This window comes from Anser brachyrhynchus, assembly GCF_964034855.1.
Source record: "Anser brachyrhynchus genome assembly, chromosome: 1".
In the NCBI taxonomy this organism is placed as follows: Eukaryota; Metazoa; Chordata; class Aves; order Anseriformes; family Anatidae; genus Anser; species Anser brachyrhynchus.
Genome location: NC_137694.1, coordinates 11239343 through 11255430, shown reverse-complemented (window position 1 = coordinate 11255430; position 16088 = coordinate 11239343). Strand labels below are relative to the sequence as shown.

At 34.5% G+C, this 16088-nt stretch overlaps 1 long non-coding RNA gene across 1 annotated transcript; it reads right to left on the bottom strand.

Annotated features, from left to right (window-relative positions):
• Positions 1–33: 33 nt before the first annotated feature.
• LOC308179719 lies at positions 34–15844 on the bottom strand. The gene is made up of 2 exons (XR_013940504.1): positions 13016–15844; positions 34–2957 (listed from the first exon to the last, which is right to left on the bottom strand). It is a non-coding gene; the product is annotated as an uncharacterized lncRNA (long non-coding RNA).
• Between the last annotated feature and the right edge of the window lie 244 nt (positions 15845–16088).

The following is a 16088-nucleotide window of genomic DNA, read 5'->3' as shown; positions in this document are numbered from 1 at the left end:
CAGTGCTTACAAACCAGCCAAGACACAAACCTATAAATTGGATAGTGAATATATATTTACCAATATATAAAAGTTACACAGTCCAGTTTCAAATAATACAAACCATTTTTTCCACTCTGATACATATCGCCACTAGGCAAAATGACAATTTACATTAGTTTTCCTATGACTAAGAATCTCATTGTGTCTTATATGAGAATTTCTTCCTCAACCTGTATTCCAGAAGCAAAGAATATTCTTCAGCTCTTTAAGATGCTGATATCCTTTGTAGGCCCTGTATCCCCAGATTACCTTTCATTATTTCCAAAGGTATTCCCCTGGACTGGCCTGGCTTCTGGTTCAGATCCTAGATGTTTCTGGTTAGATTAGTCTGGCAGCAGACACCCAGATCTCCTTCCAGCCTAGACACTACCCTTTTATCACAGCATCTAGAGGCTAAATTCCATAGCTATATAATGGATGTCTCTCTTCTATCCCTGTATGCTTCTGTGACTGCTACAGTATAACCTGCATAGACACAGTGTTATTTTCCTCTTTTCATATGTTGAAGCTGCTGGCGTTGTTGCTGCTGATAATGATTTTGGGGAATTATTTTCTTCAAATTTTCCATACTGAGATGAACTCTGCTTTCATGAACTACTTAATTAGAGGAGACTTTCAGGCTATGACTACTATAGAAAAGTTTTAAGTTCCCTTAGAAAAGAAGAAAGCTTTACAGGTTGGAATTGGTCTCTAGAGTGTATAATATGTAAAGCTCTCTGCTCTGTATCTGCCATATCTGGTCAAAGGGCTGCACCAGCTGGAAGTCTATAGGCAACCAGTTTATAGCTACAAGCTTAGAAGACAGGTAAGTATCTTACAAGTTGATAAAATGCAGTCTGCTCGAGGGTTTTTGGATTAGTATTTTCTACTAAACGTGATATTTAACTTAAAGTCACATGGATGGCTAGTGTTTATCATAATCAATGCCTCAAAGGGGGCAGAATGAAGGGCTTGAATCTAAGCCAGGACTGTTCAGATAATGATCCTTAGTACCATGACCCAGCTTTAGAACAAAGAATTGTATGATTCTGTACTAAGACAGGTGATACTTAATATCCAGAAACATGTGAGGAGTGTACCCAAGGAAATAAGGAAAGGTCAGAAATGTGACTTGCCCAGTTACTGTGAGTTCAAGCACAGAAGTAGAAGTAAAAACATTAGCTTTTTTTGTTAAATCTTGTTTTGAGAGGTGTGATAATATCATATGCTTTTATTTTGTCACAGAAAGTGGAAATCAAGCATTCCAAATTATATTATAGAATAAAATAGAAGTTTAAAAAAAATCAGAAAATTATATCTGGAGCTACTCTTTATTAATAAGTCTATTTTGAACTAAAAATAAGGAAAATATTTTTTAGCAGTGAAGACAATTTCCTACTGACAATGTTTACGGTGAGATTTTCCACCACTTTCACTTCTAGAGTCAAGACTTTATACTGATCCAACAGATAGTTCAGATTGCAGTTATAGATCTTGTACAAAATAGTTAGTTGATGTTTTTCAGAGTTGATGATTTGAAATCACCCATTGCCTTCAAAGTCCATTAATCTTTTAAACAGAGATGTAGTAATAATGATATATAGATACTCTTAAAAAAGAATTGTACAAACCCATACAGTAAGGGTAATGCATAAAAAATAACAACAACAACAACAAAAAAGGTAACTGGCTGATATATGTGATAGTTTTTCTACCTAAAACTTCTTTTCATCAAAGGTATAACAAGTTCATTTTGTAGCTCATTTTGTTGATACAGATTCATAGTTTACTGACAGGTTGTTTAAAAAAAAAAAAAAAAGGAATCAATAAGTTTTAGCTACTCAGCACAATAGTCATTTCATAATTTCTGGCAAAACAATAACAACAACAAAACCAACAACAACATCAAAACACATTGCTGGCTGGAAAATGTGTCTTAGGCATGACAGTTATCTCTCAGTTAGATCATGTAGAGAATAATGTCTTCTGTCATTTGCAGCCTTGCAATAACAAATTTCAATGTTCTGGAAAACTCTGAGAATAAGTAAACCTACAGTAGCTACTTTATACTTAGTTCCACTGTGTTCTGTGGTTAATTACACTTTCATTTAGGCAAAATGATTGTTTAGATGGTTAACAACAACCCTTCAATGATCAAGATAGTGCTGCAATTTAAACAGTGTTTAGTTTTTGAAGGTAGATGTTGTTCTTCACACCAATCAGTTCTCCTCACGTGGAGTGGATTGGCTCTTCCATTTGATTCCTGAGGCAATAGTAATGTCACACTTTCATGTGGCTCTCACAAGACCAAAATCAGAGAACCCTTAAGATTAGTAACAATTTCAAAAATATTTTGGTTTTCTGAGATTACAACAGAACTTGGAGACTTTGCTGCTGTAGACTATAAAAGGCTAACAATCAATTATAATACCAGTGTATACATGGGATTTAACCCCAGCAGGCAGCTCAGCACCACACAGCTGCTCACTCACTCTCCCTAGGTGGGATGGGGGAGAGAATCAGAAAGGCAAAAGTGCAAGAAATCTTGTGTTGAGATAACGACTTTATGTGATATGTGATTACTAAGTAAAGCAGAAGGCTCAGGTACAAACAAAGCAAAACACGGAATTCACTACTTCCCATTGGCAGACAAGAGTTCAGCCAATTCCAGGAAAGCAGGGCTCTTCATGAATAACAGCTTTTTTTTGGAAGACAAATGCCATCACTCTGGATGTCCCCATCCTTTCTTCTTCTTTACCAAATTTTATTGCTGAGCATGACACCATATGGTGTGGAATCTCTCTTTGGTCAGTCTGGGTCAGCTCTCCTGGCCGTGTCCCCTCCCAGCATCTGGTGCACCCCCAGCCTCCTCGCTGGCAGGACAGCACGAACAGCAGAAAAGGTCTTGACTCTGTGTAAGCACAGCTCTGTAACATCTAAAACATCAGTGTGCTATCATGGTGGTTACTTTCATTAAAAATCTGAAACACAGCATCATATAAGCCTTTACTAAGAAAATTAACTCTATCTCAGCTAAAACCACGATATGACATGTAGGCATATCAGCACAGGCTGAAACTTATAGATATGCATTGGATTTATAAACAGCATGGTGGCTGTCGATCATAGAGTTCAGCACAAGTAATTGATTTTAATCACATAAATTTAAAGAAGCTACTCCTAATTACAAATATAACTGAGAACAGAATCTGTTTTACTGATTGTTACTTTTAAGACTTGATTAGTGATTCAAAATACAGAAATTAAATAAATTGAGAATTCCAAAATAATTTGGCAGGACATCTTGCCCACCAGAACTGTAGAACAGTTCAGAATGTTTGAAAGATTGGCACACACAAATCTCCATACTTTATGAACGTTTCTAGCATCATGCTAAAAACGGAGGCTCAAAAGCGTAACTTGAGACACTGTGCAGATATACATCACATATACAGAACATGCACACATACATACATACATACATACACATGCAGAACGTACTTTCTATATTTTAAAGATTGCTTCAAAAGAAGCTACAAAAGAAATTAAATTCTGTGAAAATAAATACACCAAGTGTTTTAAGGTCTCAAAGCACTATCAGTTTCACTGCTCCTTACAGACTTTGCCTGTTCATTGCTATGAGTAAGGATTAACTTCTCGTGCTGCTGTCCTAACAGTTCCCTGCCAGAGGGAACAAAGAAGAGCAGTCCTTCCACATCAGGCCTGCAAAGGACCTGCAACAAGGTTTATGATTAAAGATCAAGATCCAGGTTTCTAACCTTTCTAATAATCATCAAGATATACCAGCTTTTCCCTGGGAAAGTGGACATGTAACTATACTTTCAATGGTGAAGCTTATATGAGTACAAGAAATAATATCTCCATATGTTCCCCCTCATCCAGATCAGTATGAATTCCAGGACAAATTCCAAGAAATCTGGAAACTGTATAGGGCCACTGTAAACCAAGGACTTTAGGTGCCAAGAAGCTTCAATCTTATCCAGATCCATACCACACCCTGCATATGGGTTGCGTCTAAACATTACAATGTAGTCCTAAATATATTTTTTAAGAAGTTACATATGTCCTTTGGAACAGAACATTGTATTATCTGCTCCTCTATCCCTTCCATGATGACCAATCACTGTTGATCAAATGAAGAGTGAAATAAGAGAAACAAATTCAAAGAGGAGCTCTCTATTTTTATAAGCAAATCAGGAAAATCATCACATCCTAGTAAACAATAAAGAAAATATGTTGTTCACATATTTCTACTTCAAACTGTATTCATTATTCCTTTTTAATTCACACCATCAGTTACATATTACTGGTTCAATATCATGATTTATATATTTATTTATTTTTTTCCAGAAGTGTCTCATATGGTTTATTCTACACCATATAGCATCACACAAATGCTGACACTACCAAGAATCAATGGCAAGATAAACACCATTCCAATAGTTTATTGTAGGAAAGGGACATGAAAGCTGAATCTATTGTTCTTATTGTAATCGGAATCAGTAGTGTACTTTTGAAGAAAATATCTTGTATGTTGCAATTCTAGTGCAGCAGTTTGCAACCTAGACCAGCCTCAAAGCATGACAACTGGATTTCTTACAGAGTAAATGAATCAAAAGAGAAAGTCCTTAAGGATGTTTAATGTCCTCTAATCAGCATTTCGAAGCTATGGGACTAGGAAAGAGGTATTCTGATATACAAACCTTGGTATGCTTGTGTGAAGATTGTATCCTCAGCACCAACAATGTTCTATAAATCTATTGTGTTGAACTGCTTTACTCACTAATGTAGGCTTAGCCACAAGGACAAAAATAATGTCCATAATTTAAATGCTATCTAAATTGCACGGAAGATACACAGCAGGACTTGAAATCCTGCTCATCTGTCTGTCCAGATGTCAAGTTCAGTTCCAATGGAGTGACTGCATCAGTTCACAAGGGAAGACAAACTGATGTCATCTACTTGGACTTCTGCAAGGCATTTAGCATGGTCCCACATGACATCCTAATGTCTAAATTGGAAAGATATGGATTTGAAGGGTGGACCATCCAGGATAAGGAGTTGTCCTGATGGCTGCACCCAGAGAGCAGTGGTCAATAGTTCTATGTCCAGGTGGAGATCAGTGACAAGTGGTGTCCCTCAGGGGTCTGTCCTGGGACCGGTGCTTTTCAATGTCTTCATCAATGACATAAATGATGGGATCAAGTGCACCCTCAGCAAGTTTGCAGATGACACCAAGCTGAGTTGCTACAACAGAAGGAAGAGATTCCATTCAAAGGGACTTGGACAGGCTGGAGAAGCTAGCCCATGTGAACCTAATGAGGTTAAACAAGTCAAAGAGCAAGGTGCTGTACTTGTGTAGGGGCAATCCCAGACAGAAGTACAGACTGGGAGAAGAACTCATTGAGAGCAGCCCTGCAGAGAGAGACTTGGCGGTTCTGGTGGATGAAAAGCCAACTACCTCTTGGGCTGCATCAAAAAAGGAGTGGTCAGCAGGTCGAGGGAGGTGATTGTCCCCATCTGCTCTGCCCTTGTGAGGCCCCACCCAGAGTACTGCATCCAGGTTTGAGGCCCTCAGCACAAGAAGGACGTGGACCTGTTAAAGCAAGTCCAGAGGAGGGCTACAAAGATAATCAGAGGGCTGGAGCACCTCTCCTGTGAAGAAAACCTGAGAGAGCTGGGGATGTTCAGCCTGGAGAAGAGAAGGCTCTGGGGTGACCTAATTGTGGCCTTTCAATATTTAAAGGGGTCGTATAAAAAGGATAGAGAAGGACTCTTGGGTAGATAATGATAGGACAAGGGGGAAAGGTCTTAAACTTAAAGAGGATTGATTTAGACTAGACATTAAGAGGAAATTCTTCACTGTAAGGGTAGTGAGGCACTGGAACAGGTTGCACAGAGAGGTTGTGGATGCCCCATTCCTAGAGGCGTCCAAGGCCAGGCTGGATGGGGTCTTGGCCAACCAGATCTAGTGGGTGACATCCCTGTCTATGGCAGGGGGATTGGAGTTAGGTGATGTTTAAAGTCCCTTCCAACCTGAGACATTGTATGATTCTTTGATTCCATGATTCCAGATAGGTAAATGGCTACACAACCACACAAATTCTCTTTCATTGTCCTTATTTTTTGAAGTCATTTCACAGAGGTTCTCCCTAGGTTTCATCCACAATAAAGGTCACTGCATAAAGCACTAGTAAGACACCCTCTGGAAAAAAAGCATTTCACATTAGAATAGAAGCAGAAAGGACTACTAACATAGGTAGAGATCTGGTACTCTCAGCTAAGACAGGTATTCTATTCACCTTCTAAAAGCAAAAATTGAGCAGAGACATGATTTATGAAAAGAATGAGTATAAAAAATTAAAAGCTGTACGTAAATTTAACTGGATAGCAGAAAGCAAGGTTTATATGTCAGAAGAATGTGCTCCAGGAACATTCCTTAAACATTGAAGAAAATAAGCTAATTAACATTTAATTTTATGCTGGTTTGATATTAGTTAATACAGACAATTGATTATATAATATTATCAATAAGATATAGTATTGAGAGCCCACATTCCCAGTTTCTATGAACCCAAATACAGGTTTGTCTCATCGTTTACTTCATTTTTAAAGGCCACCAAAGTTACTCTCTGTAGGCTGGTATCGAATTCTTCAAAACATGTTTGGTTAATTTGGGTAGAATCTCATAGCTACAACATCATTTCTTACATGACAGTTCATTCCCGTATAACACTTATGTATTCTCCTATATCATCAGAGGGATGCTTATTTTCCAATTTAAGTGAATGAAATAGCCTATGTGACTTTATATAGTGTCTATTGTCAAGTGTAAAGAATCCTAGCATTCCAGCATGTTATATTCTAGTATGCTTTTAATGTATATTGCTATTTTTATATCTCCAGTGTTTTTAAATCTATATATTCCATTTCAAACATGAATGACTCTTTTGAAAATGAATGTATACACTGTATACAACATAACTACAAAGTATTTCCATATTTTCCAAAAATGAGTTATTTCATAGAAAAAATAACTTGGTAATTTCCTATAGAACTGAAAAAAAAAATCATTCTAGTCTTGCTATCATTTTTTTAGTTAATATGTAGAATGTGTTTTTTAATCCCTTTTATACAGAAGAAATCAACCATGGTAAGTGAGTCTAATTTTATTTCTGACTGTAGACCTTTTCTTGAAAAGTGGAAAGTGGCATTTCTGAAACTAATTCTTTTTTATCTCACTTAGTCAACAAATAGTGGAATTACATTTAAAAAGTTTCAATTTATAGGAAGTAATGCCTCATAAAAATTCCTGGGGTCTGTGTTGTTCTGACTTATACTTCATGCAACCTCACTGATGTCAAGAGCCTGTGGACTTTTAAAAAATATTTCCTTAACATGATGAGGCATATGTACATCCAAAATGTACTGGGGCTGCAGCTTAAAATCTGTCCTACATTAGGGAGAATCCAAGTGTTTTATATTACATACCACACTTGCATCTTATTAATAGACACTATGGATTCAGATGTATTTTTAGGTTAAGGCTTTTTGGAATAGAGGTTGTTGGAGTAAACAGTTCATTGAATCTTAAATTAATTTCTAGTATAATGTGAACAAGGATAAGAAAAAGCTAGGGCAGATTAGGGCGGATTAAATTTTCTGCTGTTTTGTGGCCAACTTTTGTTGAGTGATATGCACATCTTTACTTAATTTGAATGTTTTAAGACACTAAATTGCTAAATATACAATATTATTTGATGTTATATCAAACATAATTTACTGTTGGAAGTTCTGTCCTTTTATATTTATTTGCTTGAATAATTATTTGCTGCATTTTTTAGAGTGACTATAACCAGCTGAAAGGTTAATATAAACTTTAGGAGCACTTATAAATTTTTATTTAAAAGTTCTAATCTAAGAGGTGCCTAAAACGGAATAGAAAATCCATATTACTAGAATTTCTTTACCCTTTAGTCAATGCAAACAGATATAAACTAAGTTCATTTTTGAAAATCTCTCTTGCTAATAAGGAAGTAAAACATATTCTGAAACATACTATAGACATATAAATACAAAAAGCAAAGAAAATAAATCAGACAAACTAAATAAACAGTGTTGAAAGTGACAGTATTTTTTTTTCCATTAAAAATATCCTACAAGTTTAAGATGTTTTAAAATGTGAATCAAAATAAAGTCTTGTTCAGAAGTATTTTGTAAATATTTTCTTTGATATGAAAAGCTCAAATAGTACCTGGCTTTTTGTGCGCGTGCTTGTATTTTGACAGCACTCAAATGTAAATGGTTTTCTGCACAAGCAGAAAAACTGGAAAGGTTTATTTCTTTGTGGTAGTATTTATAACTCAAGACAGAAACAAGGAAAATTACTTCTCATCCTAGCAAAAGGAAAAGAATAGTAGAAATAAAGAAAAAATATATAAAAAAGAATTTTGTTAGTGTATGTTGTCTATCTGAAATGAATTTAAAAGAACTAATTTGAAGCCTGGCATCAGGTCATTCCAATCTTTCATAAATGTCTTAGAATACTTGATTTCAAGTATCTAGCCAAAGTTTTGCACTTCACTTACTCTCATCTTCATGTTAAGCAGATTCATTATGTTTTGGTAAAATATCTTGGAATAAGTAAAAGTGTTTTTGAAACTTGGGGAGAACTCTACGAAAACACGTTTCTCAGCATAATTGTTTGAATTTTCCTATATTCTAACCAGAAATACTGTATTTGATGCATACATTTTTCTCTGAAGCCCAAGGACTTCCTAAACATACCATTTCACCTCATGGTAACAAACTAGACTCAGACCCACAGAGTCTATCGTCATTTCCAGGATGACAATAAAGATCAGATGAAATCACTGTCATTGAATCTCATATTCTTGGTTTTAAGGACACGTGAATGCTGCAAAAGGTTGTAGGGCAGCCAAGGTGTGCCATGAGTAAAGTAAATATTTCAATGTGTTCTAGACAGGATTAAAAAAAAAAATAATACAATTTTGGCATTAATCATCTCAGCTAGAGTCCATTGGTCACCCAGCAGTTAAATAGAACGGAATTAGTAGAAAATATAGTCTTTAAGGGGCCTTGATAGTTGTACTGCACAAAAGCATGGACAGATGCAAAAATTCTTCTTAACATACATAAAATCATTTTATGTTTCAAAGAATAGAATATTTTTGTGCTCAAAAGAAAACTAGTCCAACTCAACGGGTTATATAAACTTGAGTGAATAATATAAAGGGAAAGAATACTTGGGAGTCAAGATAATAGAGTATTTGCTTTAAAGAATTTTCCAGAAGAATTTTCACTATATGTCAGAAATTGCACTCACTGCATACACAATGCAAAGCTTCTTTAAAAAAAAAAAAAAAAAAAAAAAAGAATTTCTCCATTACTTCTTATAATAGGAAAAATGAAATAGTATGAGTGACATGCTTTGAAGTATGAATCACTACTGCTAGCTGTCATATTAACTCTTCCACTTTTTTTTTGGAATATTAATGAGAGTAGTAATAACAATAATCACAACAGTGATGATGATAACTACAATGATAATTATAATAATGATAACAAAAATTTAAATAAAATTTAAAACAGGTACAGTGAGTGCTATCACTAAGTAGTATTGTTTTTGGAAATTCCTCCAAATGTTGTAAGTCTCACATCCTAGAACAAGTTTTTATTCATGTCTTTTTTGTGTCTTTGTTGTAAGTGATGCTTTTTGATACAGAAATGAGAGAAGGGAAGGAATTATTCAGGAGCAAATGTGTCAAAAGAAAGGAAACTGCTGAAACAGAAAGCAGACTACATGTCAAATGGAAATGTGTCAATCTGCAAATGAATACGGAGTGAAGCCCAACAGGTGCCATAGCTCCAAATCTTTTTATGTTTCTCATCTGCATGAATGATACAGTCAGGGAAACCAGCTGCAAATATGTTGGGTTTACTGAAACACAATACTAGAGAGAGTACTAAATACCAGGCAGTTATCAAGGATACAGAAGAGGGATTTTGGATTGTCTTGGTGGAGTAATTGCACAACACATGTTAAATCAACATGTCCCAAGGCTGGGATAACGAAAAGGTTTTCAAAGCAGACTTAGGAAAAGAAAAAAAAATATAACTTAAATATATCAACATTTTATAGGAAAAAAAAAAAAATAGAGAGAGAGAGAAATGTGAAATTACTGGCTCCAGAAGTAGATTACATGGTCCTAGAAATTAAAACAGTAATTGGAGAGATTTTATTAATATTTTTTCATAAAACTAGTATTATGGACATGAGAGTAGAAGAGTTTCTTTGTTTTCAAAATAGAGCAATGTATTTAAGGAATATGAATTTTCACGTCACTGAGAAGCTTAGTTAATGAATCTATTCCCTTCTCCTTAACACTGTTGCAGATAAAAGAAAAGAGAAGTAATATAAGAATTTTTCATACACCCATAGATACTGATAAGAATAGATTCTGTGCCAGTAACTTCAGTGGGAGAATTTGGCTAAAACAATCTACCAAATTTTCAACACTTTTTTGTAAATCCCATTGCTAAATAATAACAGAATTACTCATCCAAAAAGAATTACAAACACATAGATTTATTCTACTTTAATCTATATTCACAATATGTAATTAGTTTCAGTAATATTCCATTTCTATTTCATAAGCATAAAATACATGCCTTTTATGTTAAAATGTTTCCATGTCATAATTATTACATTTCTCCATGTGTATTAGAATATTACTTTAATAATAATAATAATAATAATAATAATAATAATAATAATAATAAAGTTTAAAAGTTGAAGAGGGAAATAATTGTAGTTAATGTTCCAAACATAACTTTATGACATAGTATTTGTTGTATTCTCTTTATAACTTAGAAAAAGGATACCAGCCTAGTGTCAGAGTTTGCTGATCCACTTATTCATTTAACAAAAGTGACCCTATTCTGTGCTTTGGTGTGCTTTTGTGCTTATGTCCAAATTTTACTACTGCCATCTATTGAAGAGGTGGGAGCTACAATAGAAAAAAATGAAATACAATCGTAAGAAAACACCTTCATTTTTATTGCAAATTCCAAAAACATTATTGTAACCGTGCTCACTTGTAGTAAGTGGAATTGATTAGTGACACATCAAAGATAAATTGAGTTAAATCATAGAATCACAAAGAAATCTAGTTTGGAACATATTTCTGGAGGTTATCTGGTCCAAATTCACTTCTCCCCCTCAAAGCAGGACCAGCTTCAAAGCTGGATCCAACTTAAAAGTTAGATCAGGATGCTCAGGGTCCTAACCAAATAAATTATGAATACCTGCAAAGATCGAAACTTTCACTGCTGTTCTGGGAAACCTGTTCCCATGTTTGAGCAGCCTCATTGTGAAGTGTTCCTATTGTCTAGTCAGAATTTATTTTGCTGTACTTTGTTCCTACTTGCTGACTGAAGTAAAAATGTGCAGGACCTATTTACTCTGCTCAAATAAAATAAAATAAATAGAAAACATTACAAAGCTTTGCTTCCATACATTTTAATTGGATATTTTATACCTAAAACATAGCATTTTCCCTCACTGAGGATTTCTTACCAGAGACAGGAATAATATATATGGAATGTGTTCCTTCATATCTCCTTCTGCCACAAACCAGAAAATCCTAAATGTACTTACTGGACAGTTATTGTAGAATCATAGAATCATACAGGTTGGAAAAGACCTTTAACATCACTGAGTCCAACTGTCAACATGGCCTAAAAAATCCCATCACTAAACTATGTCCCAGGTTATCAAGAAAGACATAACATGACAAGTCCAAAACTAAATGCAGTAGGCTTATCTCTAAATTTAAGAAGATGTCTTAGGGAAAGAAGATATTGAAATTTAAGTAATCTTGATTGAAGAGGGAAAAAAAAAAACACTTAGGGAGAGGAAAATTTGGAGCTGTTCAGACTGATGCTTGTAGTTAAATCCTGTTTGTAGTGAGATAAACGACAGGAGGTATGGAGACAAGTAGTCCTAAATAATTTTATAATTCAAAATATTCTAGCAGCAAATTTGATCACCCCAATCATTCAGAGATCAAATATGTTAATCTTCCAAATGCTAATACAGTTCAGATCATTATTAAAGATAATTAACACTTTCTACTGTGTGAAAGTTCATCTTTTCTATGGAGGACAAAACAATGAAATTATCTTTCTTATTTGTGGGGAATCCCACAAAAATATTCGCTATCAAAATGTCAGAATTCTACTAAGAAATAGTGCAAATCTTTTGGGTGAACAACTTTTAACCAGTCTTATCATCACCACTGCTATTATATATATCTTTTGGCTACATATATCTTAAACTAGACAAAAAGCTAAGCTCATTTCTTCTTTAAACAGTTAATTCTTTCCTAATGTCACCATGTTTTTATTGATATTGCTTTTTAGATATTCTCTTTTGATCTTTGGATATATTATTTTAGTATGCAGAATGTGAAATATTTTGGATCCAATATTATTTACAGTGAGAATGGTCAGAAACTCCAGATGTTTATAAACAACAAAAATCAACTTAGTTAGTTGTCTCCTTCATTCCTTGTTATAACTGAGAAATGATTAAAGTAATCCAGATGTTTCTGTGCCTCTAATTCCATCTGTGTTACAGACAACAAGGCTGTGGTCATCAATGAATTATCATATATTAATCTCCAGAAACTTTGATGTGACAGTCTGTGTTGTGGTTTAATACAGCAGGCAGCTAAGCACCACACAGCCATTTGCTTACTCCCCCCTAGCCCAGTGGGATGGGGAAGAGAATAGAAAGAAAAAAAAAAAAAAAAAGGTAAAACTCATGGGCTGAGATAAAGACAGTTTAATAGGACAGAGGAGGAAGGGAATAACAACAACAATAATAATAGTAATAAAGACAAAGGCATATATATATACAATACAAGTTATACATTATGCAATTGCTCACCATCAGCTGGCTGATGCCCCGAACAGTGGCCACCCTTCCTTAAACAACCCCTCCACAGTTTTATTACTGAGCATTATGCCACATGGTATGGAACCTCTCTTTGGCCAATCTGGGTCAGCTGTCCTGGTTCTGCACCCTCCCAGCTCTTTGTACACCCCCAGCCTCCTCACTGGCAGGGCAGCACAAGAAGCTGAAAAGTCCTTGGCTCTGGATAAGGCCTGATCTGCAACAACTAAAACATCAGTTTTTTATCAGTATTATTCTCATCCTAAATTCAAAACATAGCAACATAACAAGCTACTAGGAAGAAAATTAATTCTATGCCAGCTGAAACCAGGGCAGTCTGATATTCTGCTAAAATATGCATTTGTTCTCAATCTTTGGAATAAATCCTGAGGATTTTGCTAAGTAATTCTTAAGTATTCATTAGTAAGTGGTTTTTCTTTTTTTTTTTTTTTTTTTTCCTCTTGCTAGCTATGGTGCTGCAGAAATGTTAATTCTAGGAAAATATTAAAAAATAAAAAAAATAAAAAAAAAAGATGAAGAAGCTATGAATTTCAGTCCCAAAGGCATTATAGCAAGAGAATTTAACAAAATCCATATAACAGCTTGCAGACTTGAAATACATCCTTTTTGCTACTCTTTTTTTTTTTTTTTTTTTCTGAGAATGTGTGGAGATGGTCTATTGTTAGCTTTATTTCTAATTCTAAAGGCCCCAAGTACCTCTGGTGATCTGTAAATAAGGTTTTGTTTCCTCTTTTTTTTTTTTTTTTTCATGTGAAAACTATTTTCTTAAAAGAAAAATGTATCAGTGTTTTACTTTATTTGTAAAATGTGCTATGTGCACAGAACACATAAATTGTTCACTGTGGTTACCTACAGGTGTTTGTGTTTTACTGGGACAAAAGCTATAGATAGAGGAGTAAGCAAAGATGCTCACTTATTTCTATTCTTTATGAATCTGACAGAGAAATGGATGAAGACTTAGCAAAACCTCTCTGTACACTACCATCTATTCAGTACCCAGCACAAAATCAAATCAGGATTAAAATGTTCTCCAAATAGATGAGATTTGAAAGAAATAGGTAAAACCATTGTTCATTCCCATAAGTATGCTCGAAGCCATGCAAGTAGGTGTCACTTCTTGCTGTGAGGTGAATCCTTAGATCAATTTTTTTTGTCACAGATGAATGAGCAAAGCTCCAAAGAGCGTAATGCATGACAGTATACTTTTCTATACCTTTCTGAATAGCAAATGTTACTTATTTGTAACATCATAATCTTCTGTAAGGTTTATAAAGAGTGATGGGATTTTGATAGCTCAACCTGATTCAGAGGTACTAGAGATTCTTCATATACCCAAGCAAAGTTTGGGGCCTTCAGCTTTTGCATCTGATTTATGGTAGAACTGAATTTTCCAAGTGTTAGCTATATTTTCATTCCTTGTTTTGAAGCCAGCTCTCGAGTTTAGAAAGATTTTATATTACAGTGCCATGAGATCTGTGTCAGAACATATATAAACTACTGACTTGGACTGATTAAAGAATATGGACCAAAAGAACAAACTTATATTCCTAGTAAGATCAATGATTATTACATCACAGAAAATATATATTTAAGTAACTTATTCAGTAAGCCAATACAATGGTCATATAGATCAAAAAGAAGACCATTGCCTGGAAAAGATTCAAATTCAGTTAAGAGTTTCTGACTAAGAGAACAAGAAACAATATGAATGTAACTCATGTTAATATACTAAAGATATATATTCAGACAGTCAAGTATTCTCTTGTTTAAAATCAAATTATTTTTTTTTTTGAGTTTCACTTCCCAACAGTAATGATACATCAATCACTTCTGTCACATCATTAAAGTTGTAGTGGTAAACATCTGACACTGAGAATATGAAAGAACGCGTGAATTAGGTGATGAAATGTACTTTTCCAAACTTATAAACACGCGGATATGGAAAATGTTGAATGTTACAGAGCTACAAATTAATTTTTGTTGTTTTTGTTCTATTTGTCAGTAAAGTTGATTTTTACACTAGGGCTCTATGGCAGCCCTATGAACTGATGTTAAATATTCTTCCCTTATTTACATGTATCATAATTCATTTATTCTAAAAGTAGAGGTAGTGAATGAATGCATGTTTTGCATAGCTATCAAAGAATAATTCTAATAAGATAGACATAACCTCCAGAGAACTGACAATTTTTCTCACTGTTATTTTTGATCTTTTGTCTCTGTCATGGCAGGTTGACTAGGAAGATAATTAAAGCACTCTGAAGTGGTATTTGGGATATAAGAATGTGTACCCTAGAAAGAAAGGAACTTCATTTGATAACATCTTATTTGGGACACCAGTTATCCATAAGATAAGACATTTCTGTATTTCCTGTAATGTAAGTTAATCAGAATGGTGAAATTCCTTCTTGCTCCATTCTTAAATCATGCTGCCAACCAGTCCTTTCTAATTATGTATTTTACCTTTCTTTGCTAAAGCATTTCTTTGATTTCCCTTCTTTAAATAGGACATGGATTTCTGAATCAACTAAAAAACTAATTATTTTTATATGATTACTGACTAATCAGTTATCAGTTAGGGTAATATAGTTCACTACAGAACTAAGAGATTTCCTTCCCAGGAAACATGGAGTCAAAAGAACAAACGTGTTATAATTTACTATAATACTTTCCTGTCATCAAGTACGAAAGTTTTTTCCATTGTCAAGTATAAGCAAACTTTATTGGCCTCATATAGTGAGGCTGCTGACAAAAAGCAAATTTAACAAATCAGCCCACACTGCAAAACAGGGACTTCTTAATGTTTTGAAATACTTTTTGAACGAGAAACAATATTTACATGTAGTTCAGTCCATTTTTCTGTAGACAGTGTACATTAAACGCAGTCCAAATATAACAGGAAAGCCAAGTTTTATTAAGATCAAGTCAGGCATAAGGCCTTGGTATGTAACCACGTTTCATTTTGCTCTTGCCTGCTCTATCCATCTAAAACTCTTTATATTTCATTCAGATAAATGCACCCAGAAGTCTTCTTTAGGGTATGGCA